Genomic DNA, 7,913 nt, shown 5'->3' on the forward strand with positions numbered 1-7,913 from the left:
GATGGTGATGTGTTTGTCGTCACCCCTGTGGGGACATCATCTTTGGAGACATTCATCGGCTGGACGGACATGTGGATATTTTGTGGTTGGGTGTCGGTTGGTGGTGGAGCGATGCTTCATCCTGCACATTGATGGTGGCAGATCTCGGCGGCATGGCGCAGTGGAGACTTGGCGTCGGATGGGTGGTGATGGACTCGTGTAGGAGGACGACGTTATCTGGTGTCGTGGTGGCGTCAATGATAGAGAGGCCTGGCAAGGTCGATGCATAAGTATCTAATCTAAGGATGGGTCGATGGATGAAGGAGGTGACGGCCCTTGCAGCGTGCGCATGTGATGCCCACTGAAAGTGTGCCGGACCGGTGTGTACTCCAGCCCAGGTATTGTGGCTTGGATTGGGCATCCGGCAGTAGATGTTAGGTGTTGGTGTGATGTCTGTTTGGTATTAGGCTCGGACATTCGGCACCCCTTCATCACGGGGATAGGAGTAGCAACAGGTGTTGCCAAGCTGGTGGCTTTAGGTTTACTGATGTATTACCTTGTGATACATCCATTTTGCATCATGCTTTTATATTGATATTTATTGCATTATGGGTTGTTATTACACATTATATCACAATACTTATGCCTATTCTCTCTTATTTTATAAGGTTTACATGAGGAGGGAGAATGCCGGTAGCTGGAATTCTGGACTGGGAAAGGAGCAAATATTAGAGACCTATTCTGCACAACTCCAGAAGTCCCGAAACTTCACGGAGCATGTTTTTGGAATATATAAAAATATTGGGCGAACAAAGTACTAGAGGGGGCCACTAGCCAGCCACAAGGGTGGAGGGCGCGCCCCCCGACCTTGTGGGCCCCATGGCAGGCCTCCGGTGCCCATCTTGGCTATATGGTGTGTTTTGACCTGGAAAAAAAATCAGAAGGAAGCTTTCGGGACGAAGCGCCGCCGTCTCGAGACAGAACCTGGGCAGAACCAATCTAGGACTCCGGAGGAGCTATTCTCTGTCGGGGAAACATCCCTCCCGAAGGGGGAAATCATCGTCATCGTCATCACCATCGATCCTCTCATCGAGAGGGGGTCAATCTCCATCGACATCTTCATCAGCACCATCTCCTCTCAAACCCTAGTTCATCTCTTGTATTCGATCTTGGTCCCAAAACCTCAGATTGGTACCTGTGGGTTGCTAGCAGTGTTCATTACCCCTTGTAGTTGATGCAAGTTGGTTTATCCGGTGGAAGATTATATTTTGAGATCCTTAATGATAATTAATACTCCTATGATCTTGATCATAAATATGTTGTGTGAGTAGTTACGTTTGTTCCTGAGGACATGGGAGAAGTCTTGTTATAAGTAATCATGTGAATTTGGTATTTCTTCGATATTTTAATGAGATGTATGTTGTCTCTCCTCTAGTGGTGTTATGTGAACGTCGACTACATGACACTTCACCATTATTTGGGCCTAGGGGAAGGCATTGGGAAGTAATAAGGAGATGATGGGTTGCTAGAGTGACAGAAGCTTAAACCCTAGTTTATGTGTTGCTTCGGAAGGGGGTGATTTGGATCCATATGTTTCATGCTATGGTTAGGTTTACCTTAATACTTCTTTCGTAGTTGCGGATGCTTGCGAGAGGGGTCAATCATAAGTGGGAGGCTTGTCCAAGGAAGGGCAGCACCCAAGCACCGGTCCACCCACATATCAAATTATCAAAGTAACGAACGCGAATCATATGAGCATGATGAAAACTAGCTCGACAACAATTTCCATGTGTCCTCGGGAGCGCTTTGCTTTATATAAGAGTTTGTCTAGTCTTGTCCTTTTCTACAAAAAGGATTGGGCCACCTTGCTGCACTTTAATTACTTCATTTACTTGTTACCCATTACGATTTATCTTATCACAAAACTATCTGTTACCGATAATTTCAGTGCTGCAGAGAATACCTTGCCGAAAACCACTTGTCATTTCCTTGCCCTCCTCGTTGGGTTCGACACTCTTACTTATCGAAAGGAATACGATAGATCCCCTATACTTGTGGGTCATCACCTTGTAAGGGCTTTGTGAATAATTAATAAAATGGCTGCATGCATCGCCCAGATGCAGAGGCTGGGGGTACATCCTCCTTTTCCAAAAAAAGTATTGGCGCAGACCAGCAAAGGGAAGGCACGACGTGAATCCCTGCAATGTGGATCGTCTATATGCAGCCATGTAGTCCTCTAGCACAAGGCATTAAAAACTGTCTGATTAGAAAGATCCAACGGTTCATATGACTTGCTATTCGCATACTTGATACGTAATTTTTTTACTGTTCCATGCTATTATAGTATCAATTTTGGATATTTTATATAACTTTTTGTGCTATTTTATATCATTTATTGGGACTAACCTATTAACCCAGTGCCTAGTGTCAGTTGCTTTTTTTGTTTGTTTTTGGTTTTCCAGGAAATCAGTACCAAATGGAGTGCAAAGTTACAGAACTTTTTGACGATTTTTTTCTGGACAAGGGAGACCCTAGAAACTTCTGGATGAGACCAGACGGCAAGCGGTGAGACAACATGGCAACATGGTGCGCAATGGGGGGCTTGCCCTGTTGCCTTGTGTGCCCCTCGTGGCTCCGTCTGACCTAATTCCACCTTTGTAAATTCTCTAAAATCGAGAAACCAACAGAGAGCCACCCGAAACACTTTTTCCGCCGCCGCAAGTTTCTGTTCTTCCGCGATCCCATCCGGAGGCCTTTTCTGGTTCTCTTGTTGGGGAACGTAGTAATTTCAGAAAATTTCCTACGCACACACAGGATCATGTTGATGCATAGCAACGAGAGGGGAGAGTGTGTCCATGTACCATCGTAGACCGAATGCGAAAGTGTTAGCACAACGCGGTTGATGTAGTCGTACATCTTCACGATCCGACCGATCCAAGTACCGAACGCACGACACCTCCGAGTTCTACACACGTTCAACTCGATGACGTCCCGCGAGCTCCGATCCAGCAAAGCTTCACAGGAGAGTTTCGTCAGCACGACGGCGTGATGATAGTGATGATGTTGCTACCAACGCAGGGCTTCGCCTAAGCACCGCTATGATATAACCGAGGTGGAATATGGTGGAGGGGGGCACCGCACATGGCTGGAATAGATCAACTGATCAACTTGTGTGTTCTAGGGTGCCCCCTGCCCCCATATATAAAGGAGCAAGGGGGGAGGCGGCCGGCCAGGAGGAGGGCGCGCCAGGGAGGGAGTCCTACTCCCACCGGGAGTAGGACTCCTTTTCCTTGTTGGAGTAGGAGAGGGAAGGAAGGGAGAAAGGAGGAGAAGGAAAAAGGGGGGAGCCGCCCCCTCCTTGTCCAATTCATACTAGAGGGGGAGGGGGCGTGCGGCTGCTCTGGCCGCCCCTCCTCTTCTCCCACTAAGGCCCATGAGGCCCAATTAAATCCCCGGGGGTTCCGGTAACACCCCGGTACTCCGGTTTTTATCCGAAACCACTCGGAACACTTCCGGTGTCCGAATAAAGTCGTCCAATATATCGATCTTTACGTCTCGACCATTTTGAGACTCCTCTTCATGTCAGTGATCATATCTGGGACTCCGAACTACCTTCGGTACATCAAAACACAAAAACTCATAATACCGATCATCACCGAACTTTAAGCGTGTGGACCCTACGGGTTCGAGAACTATGTAGACATGACCGAGACACGTCTCCGGTCAATAACCAATAGCGGAACCTGGATGCTCATATTGGCTCCTACATACTCTACGAAGATCTTTATCGGTAAAACCGCATAACAACATACGTTGTTCCCTTTGTCATCGGTATGTTACTTGCCCGAGATTCGATCATCGGTATCTCAATACCTAGTTCAATGTCGTTACCGACAAGTCTCTTTACTCGTTCCGTAATGCATCATCCTGCAATTAACTCATTAGTCACATTGCTTGCAAGGCTTATAGTGATGTGCATTACCGAGAGGGCCCAGAGATACCTCTCCGACAATCGGAGTGACAAATCCTAATATCAAAATACGCCAACTCAACAAGTACCTTCGGAGACACCTGTAGAGCACCTTTATAATCACCCAATTACATTGTGATGTTTGGTAGCACACAAAGTGTTCCTCCGATAAACGGGAGTTGCATAATCTCATAGCCATAGGAACATGTATAAGTCATGAAGAAAGCAATAGCAACATACTAAATGATCAAGTGCTAAGCTAAGGGAATGGGTCAAGTCAATCACATCATTCTCCTAATGATGTGATCCCGTTAATCAAATGACAACTCATGTCTATGGCTAGGAAACATAACCATCTTTGATCAACGAGCTAGTCAAGTAGAGGCATACTAGTGACACTTTGTTTGTCTATGTATTCACACATGTATTATGTTTCCGGTTAATACAATTCTAGCATGGAAAATAAACATTTATCATGATATAAGGAAATAAATAATAATTTTATTATTGCCTCTAGGGCATATTTCATTCAGTCTCCCACTTGCACTAGAGTCAATAATCTAGATTACACAGTAATGATTCTAACACCCAAGGAGCCTTGGTGCTGATCATGTTTTGCTCATGGAAAATGGGTCTGCAACATTCAGATCCGTATGTATCTTGCAAATCTCTATGTCTCCCACATGGACGTGATCCCGGATGGACTTGAAGCGTCTCTTGATGTGCTTGGTTCTCTTGTGAAATCTGGATTCCTTTGCCAAGGCAATTGCACTAGTATTGTCACAAAAGATTTTCATTCGACCCGATGCACTAGGTATGACACCTAGATCGGATATGAACTCTTTCATCCAGACTTCTTCATTTGCTGCTTCCGAAGCAGCAATGTACTCCGCTTCGCATGTAGATCCCGCCACGACGCTCTGTTTAGAACTGCTCCAACTGACAGCTCCACTGTTCAATATAAACACGTATCCGGTTTGCAATTTAGAATCGTCCGGATCAGTGTCAAAGCTTGCATCAACGTAACCATTTACGATGAGCTCTTTGTCACCTCCATAAAAGAGAAACATATCCTTAATACTTTTCAGGTATTTCAGGATGTTCTTGACCGTTGTCCAGTGATCCACTCCTGGATTACTTTGGTACCTCCCTGCTAAACTAATAGCAAGGCACACATCAGGTCTAGTACACAACATGGCATACATGATAGAGCCTATGGCTGAAGCATAGGGAACATCTTTCATTTTCTCTCTATCTTCTGCAATGGTCGGGCATTGAGTCTTACTCAACTTCACACCTTGTAATACAGGCAAGAACCCTTTCTTTGCTTGATCCATTTTGAACTTCAAAACTTTGTCAAGGTATGTGCTTTGTGAAAGTCCAATTAAGCATCTTAATCTATCTCTATAGATCTTGATGCCCAACATGTAAGAAGCTTCACCAAGGTCTTTCATTGAAAAACTCTTATTCAAGTATCCTTTTATGCTATCCAGAAATTCTATATCATTTCTAATCAACAATATGTCATCCACATATAATATTAGAAATGCTACAGAGCTCCCACTCACTTTCTTGTAAATACAGGCTTCTCCAAAAGTCTATATTGTCGGATTTTGGGTTCCGACAGACCCTTGAGGTTCGAACACTGGGGTGCGCACGGAGATTTTGCCTCCTACCTACCTGCACCCCTCCGCCATGCTAAGATCTAAACTAAGGAAAGAACAACACAAGAGACACAGGGTTTATACTGGTTCGGGCCACCGTTGTGGTGTAATACCCTACTCCAGTGTGTGGTGTGTGGATTGCCTCTTGGGCTGGTGATGATGAACAATACAAGGAAGAACAGCCTCACGAGGGTCTGTTCTTGGCTGAGGCGATGAACTGCTGGGAGGAGTTCAACCACCTTTCTCTCTCTCTCTCTCTCTCCCTGACCTCTCCCTTTGCTGTGTGGGTGGCTGGTCCTATTTATAGAGGCCCTGGTCCTCTTCCCAAATATTGAGCGGGAAGGGAGCCAACAATGGCGGGCTAATTTGAAGGAGGACAACAAGTATCAGCTATCCTGACAAAAGTAGTCTTCGCCTGCGCAAAGCTCTGGTGATGACGCCGTCTTGGGCTCCAAGGTGACCTCCGTCTCGTAGTCCTCCTGGTCTTGGTCTCATTGCACCGAAATGGCAACCTTTGCCTGATGCCTCGGTACTCCGCGGCTGCGCTTGCCCCCTTTGCACCAAAGAGGAAAGGAGGACGCTGCGCGGGCTGGCACCCGCCTGGCGCCCTGAGTCGTCATGGCTTGTGTCACGGGCTCCTTGTGAGGTACCCCGCCTTGATCTCTCCGCCTTCTCGTGAGCCAGCTTGACGAGGCCGTGCCTGAGGAAGCTTCGCGTCGTCCGCCTCGCGAGGCTTGGCCCCTCGCGAGGGTCTTGGGTTTGTGCTGGTGAAGATGGGCCATGCTGGGCCCCCTTTTGCGCCACGCCGCAGGCCGCAGGCAGGCAAGTCTGGGGACCCCCGTTCCCAGAACGCCGACAGTAGCCCCCGGGCCCAAGGCGCACCCGGACTTGGCCGTGCAGGGAGGCGGAAGGGCAAGAGCGAAGCATTGCGGGCCCTAACAGCCTGCGGCCTTGGGCGCCGCGTGGCGGTTGATTGGACGTGGGCGTCTCCACTTCCCCATGACGCCTCGGCAACTGCATGGATGGAACAAGTCCCTGCATGCAAAAACGGGTCATGATTACCTGCGATCGTTGAGGCCGGCGGTTGGCCTTCTCTGGCCATAAGTACGGGACGGCGCGCGCCCTTCCAGTCCACTCCTCCTCGCTTCTCCTTCTTCCCGATCCTTGCTCCGTCTTGCTGCGATGGCTCCGATCCGCCGGTTCTCGGCGGCAGAGAAGGGAAAGGCTCCCCGAGAGGGGCCAGACCCCCTCCCGCCAAAGAAACGGCTCATCCCCTGTGGCCCGGACGAAGGGGCCCTTCAGGTGGTGCCGAGGCCTTGGGGCGAGCGGGCGCCTCCGGGGTACCCGCTTCCATTGCACGCCCACGTCGAGGGCCCCGAAGGAGCTGATGCTGACCGCCATGGGCAGCGCTGTCGGCAGCGCTGACGGGTCACGAAGGTGCGGGTCGTCCCCCCTGGGGTCCACACCGAGGGCTCCTCCCAAGAGTTCATGCTCCATGCCGCCATTCCTCTTCAGTCTTGGATTCGCCTGCCTTCCTTCTTCGCCTCCATCATCCCGCAGGGGGAGCCCCTGGAGCTCTGGCTACAGCACGCCAGCTGCAGCACCCTCACGACTGAGGCAGAGGTCGCGGTCGTCGCCTCGGGCGAGGTCTACATGACCCGCGACTGGAGGGAGATCGCCCGGGTTTGCATGACAAGGGGAGTCTTCGCGATACACTTGGACTACGACGGTGCTTCAGTGATGCTCTTCAAGGTCTTCGATGCAAGCGGGCGCCGGCTGGAGTGCTGCCCTGGGGAAGGTGGCCAGGGCCCTGCTGTGACGAGGACTGGGCACGCCACCCACTCCCTTGGAGGCTCCTCAGGTGGTGGAGGCATCGGAGGTTCCAGCGACTCCGGCGAGCTCTTCGCAACTCCGGAGACGAGCGACGACAGCTACGAGCCCCCGAGCCGGCGCTGCTCCTGGAGCAGGGCAGGCTCGTCAGGCCGCCGCCAACTCTGATCTGGATGGGGTTGGCGTCGGTGCTTGACGGCCCACTGTTTATGATGGCGTCTTTTGCAGGGACGCGCGTAGTTTGTGTCCCTTTAGGATCCGTTCCCTGCGAGGAATCAAAAATGCGTCCCGTAGGGGCTTGTAAGGTGCCCGTGATCCTGTCTTGTCTATATAACACTTGTCGTAGAATTGCGTGAGTTGCTCATTCCATCTTAGCTCAGTCCTCCCTTTCGAACCTCACGAGGGCTTGGTGCTCTGCGCCGACAGGTCCCAGTCCCAAGGCGGCTTCAGCCATCGCTGGTATGCCAGGT

Source organism: Triticum dicoccoides, chromosome 4A, assembly GCF_002162155.2.
Source record: "Triticum dicoccoides isolate Atlit2015 ecotype Zavitan chromosome 4A, WEW_v2.0, whole genome shotgun sequence".
Classification (NCBI taxonomy): Eukaryota; Viridiplantae; Streptophyta; class Magnoliopsida; order Poales; family Poaceae; genus Triticum; species Triticum dicoccoides.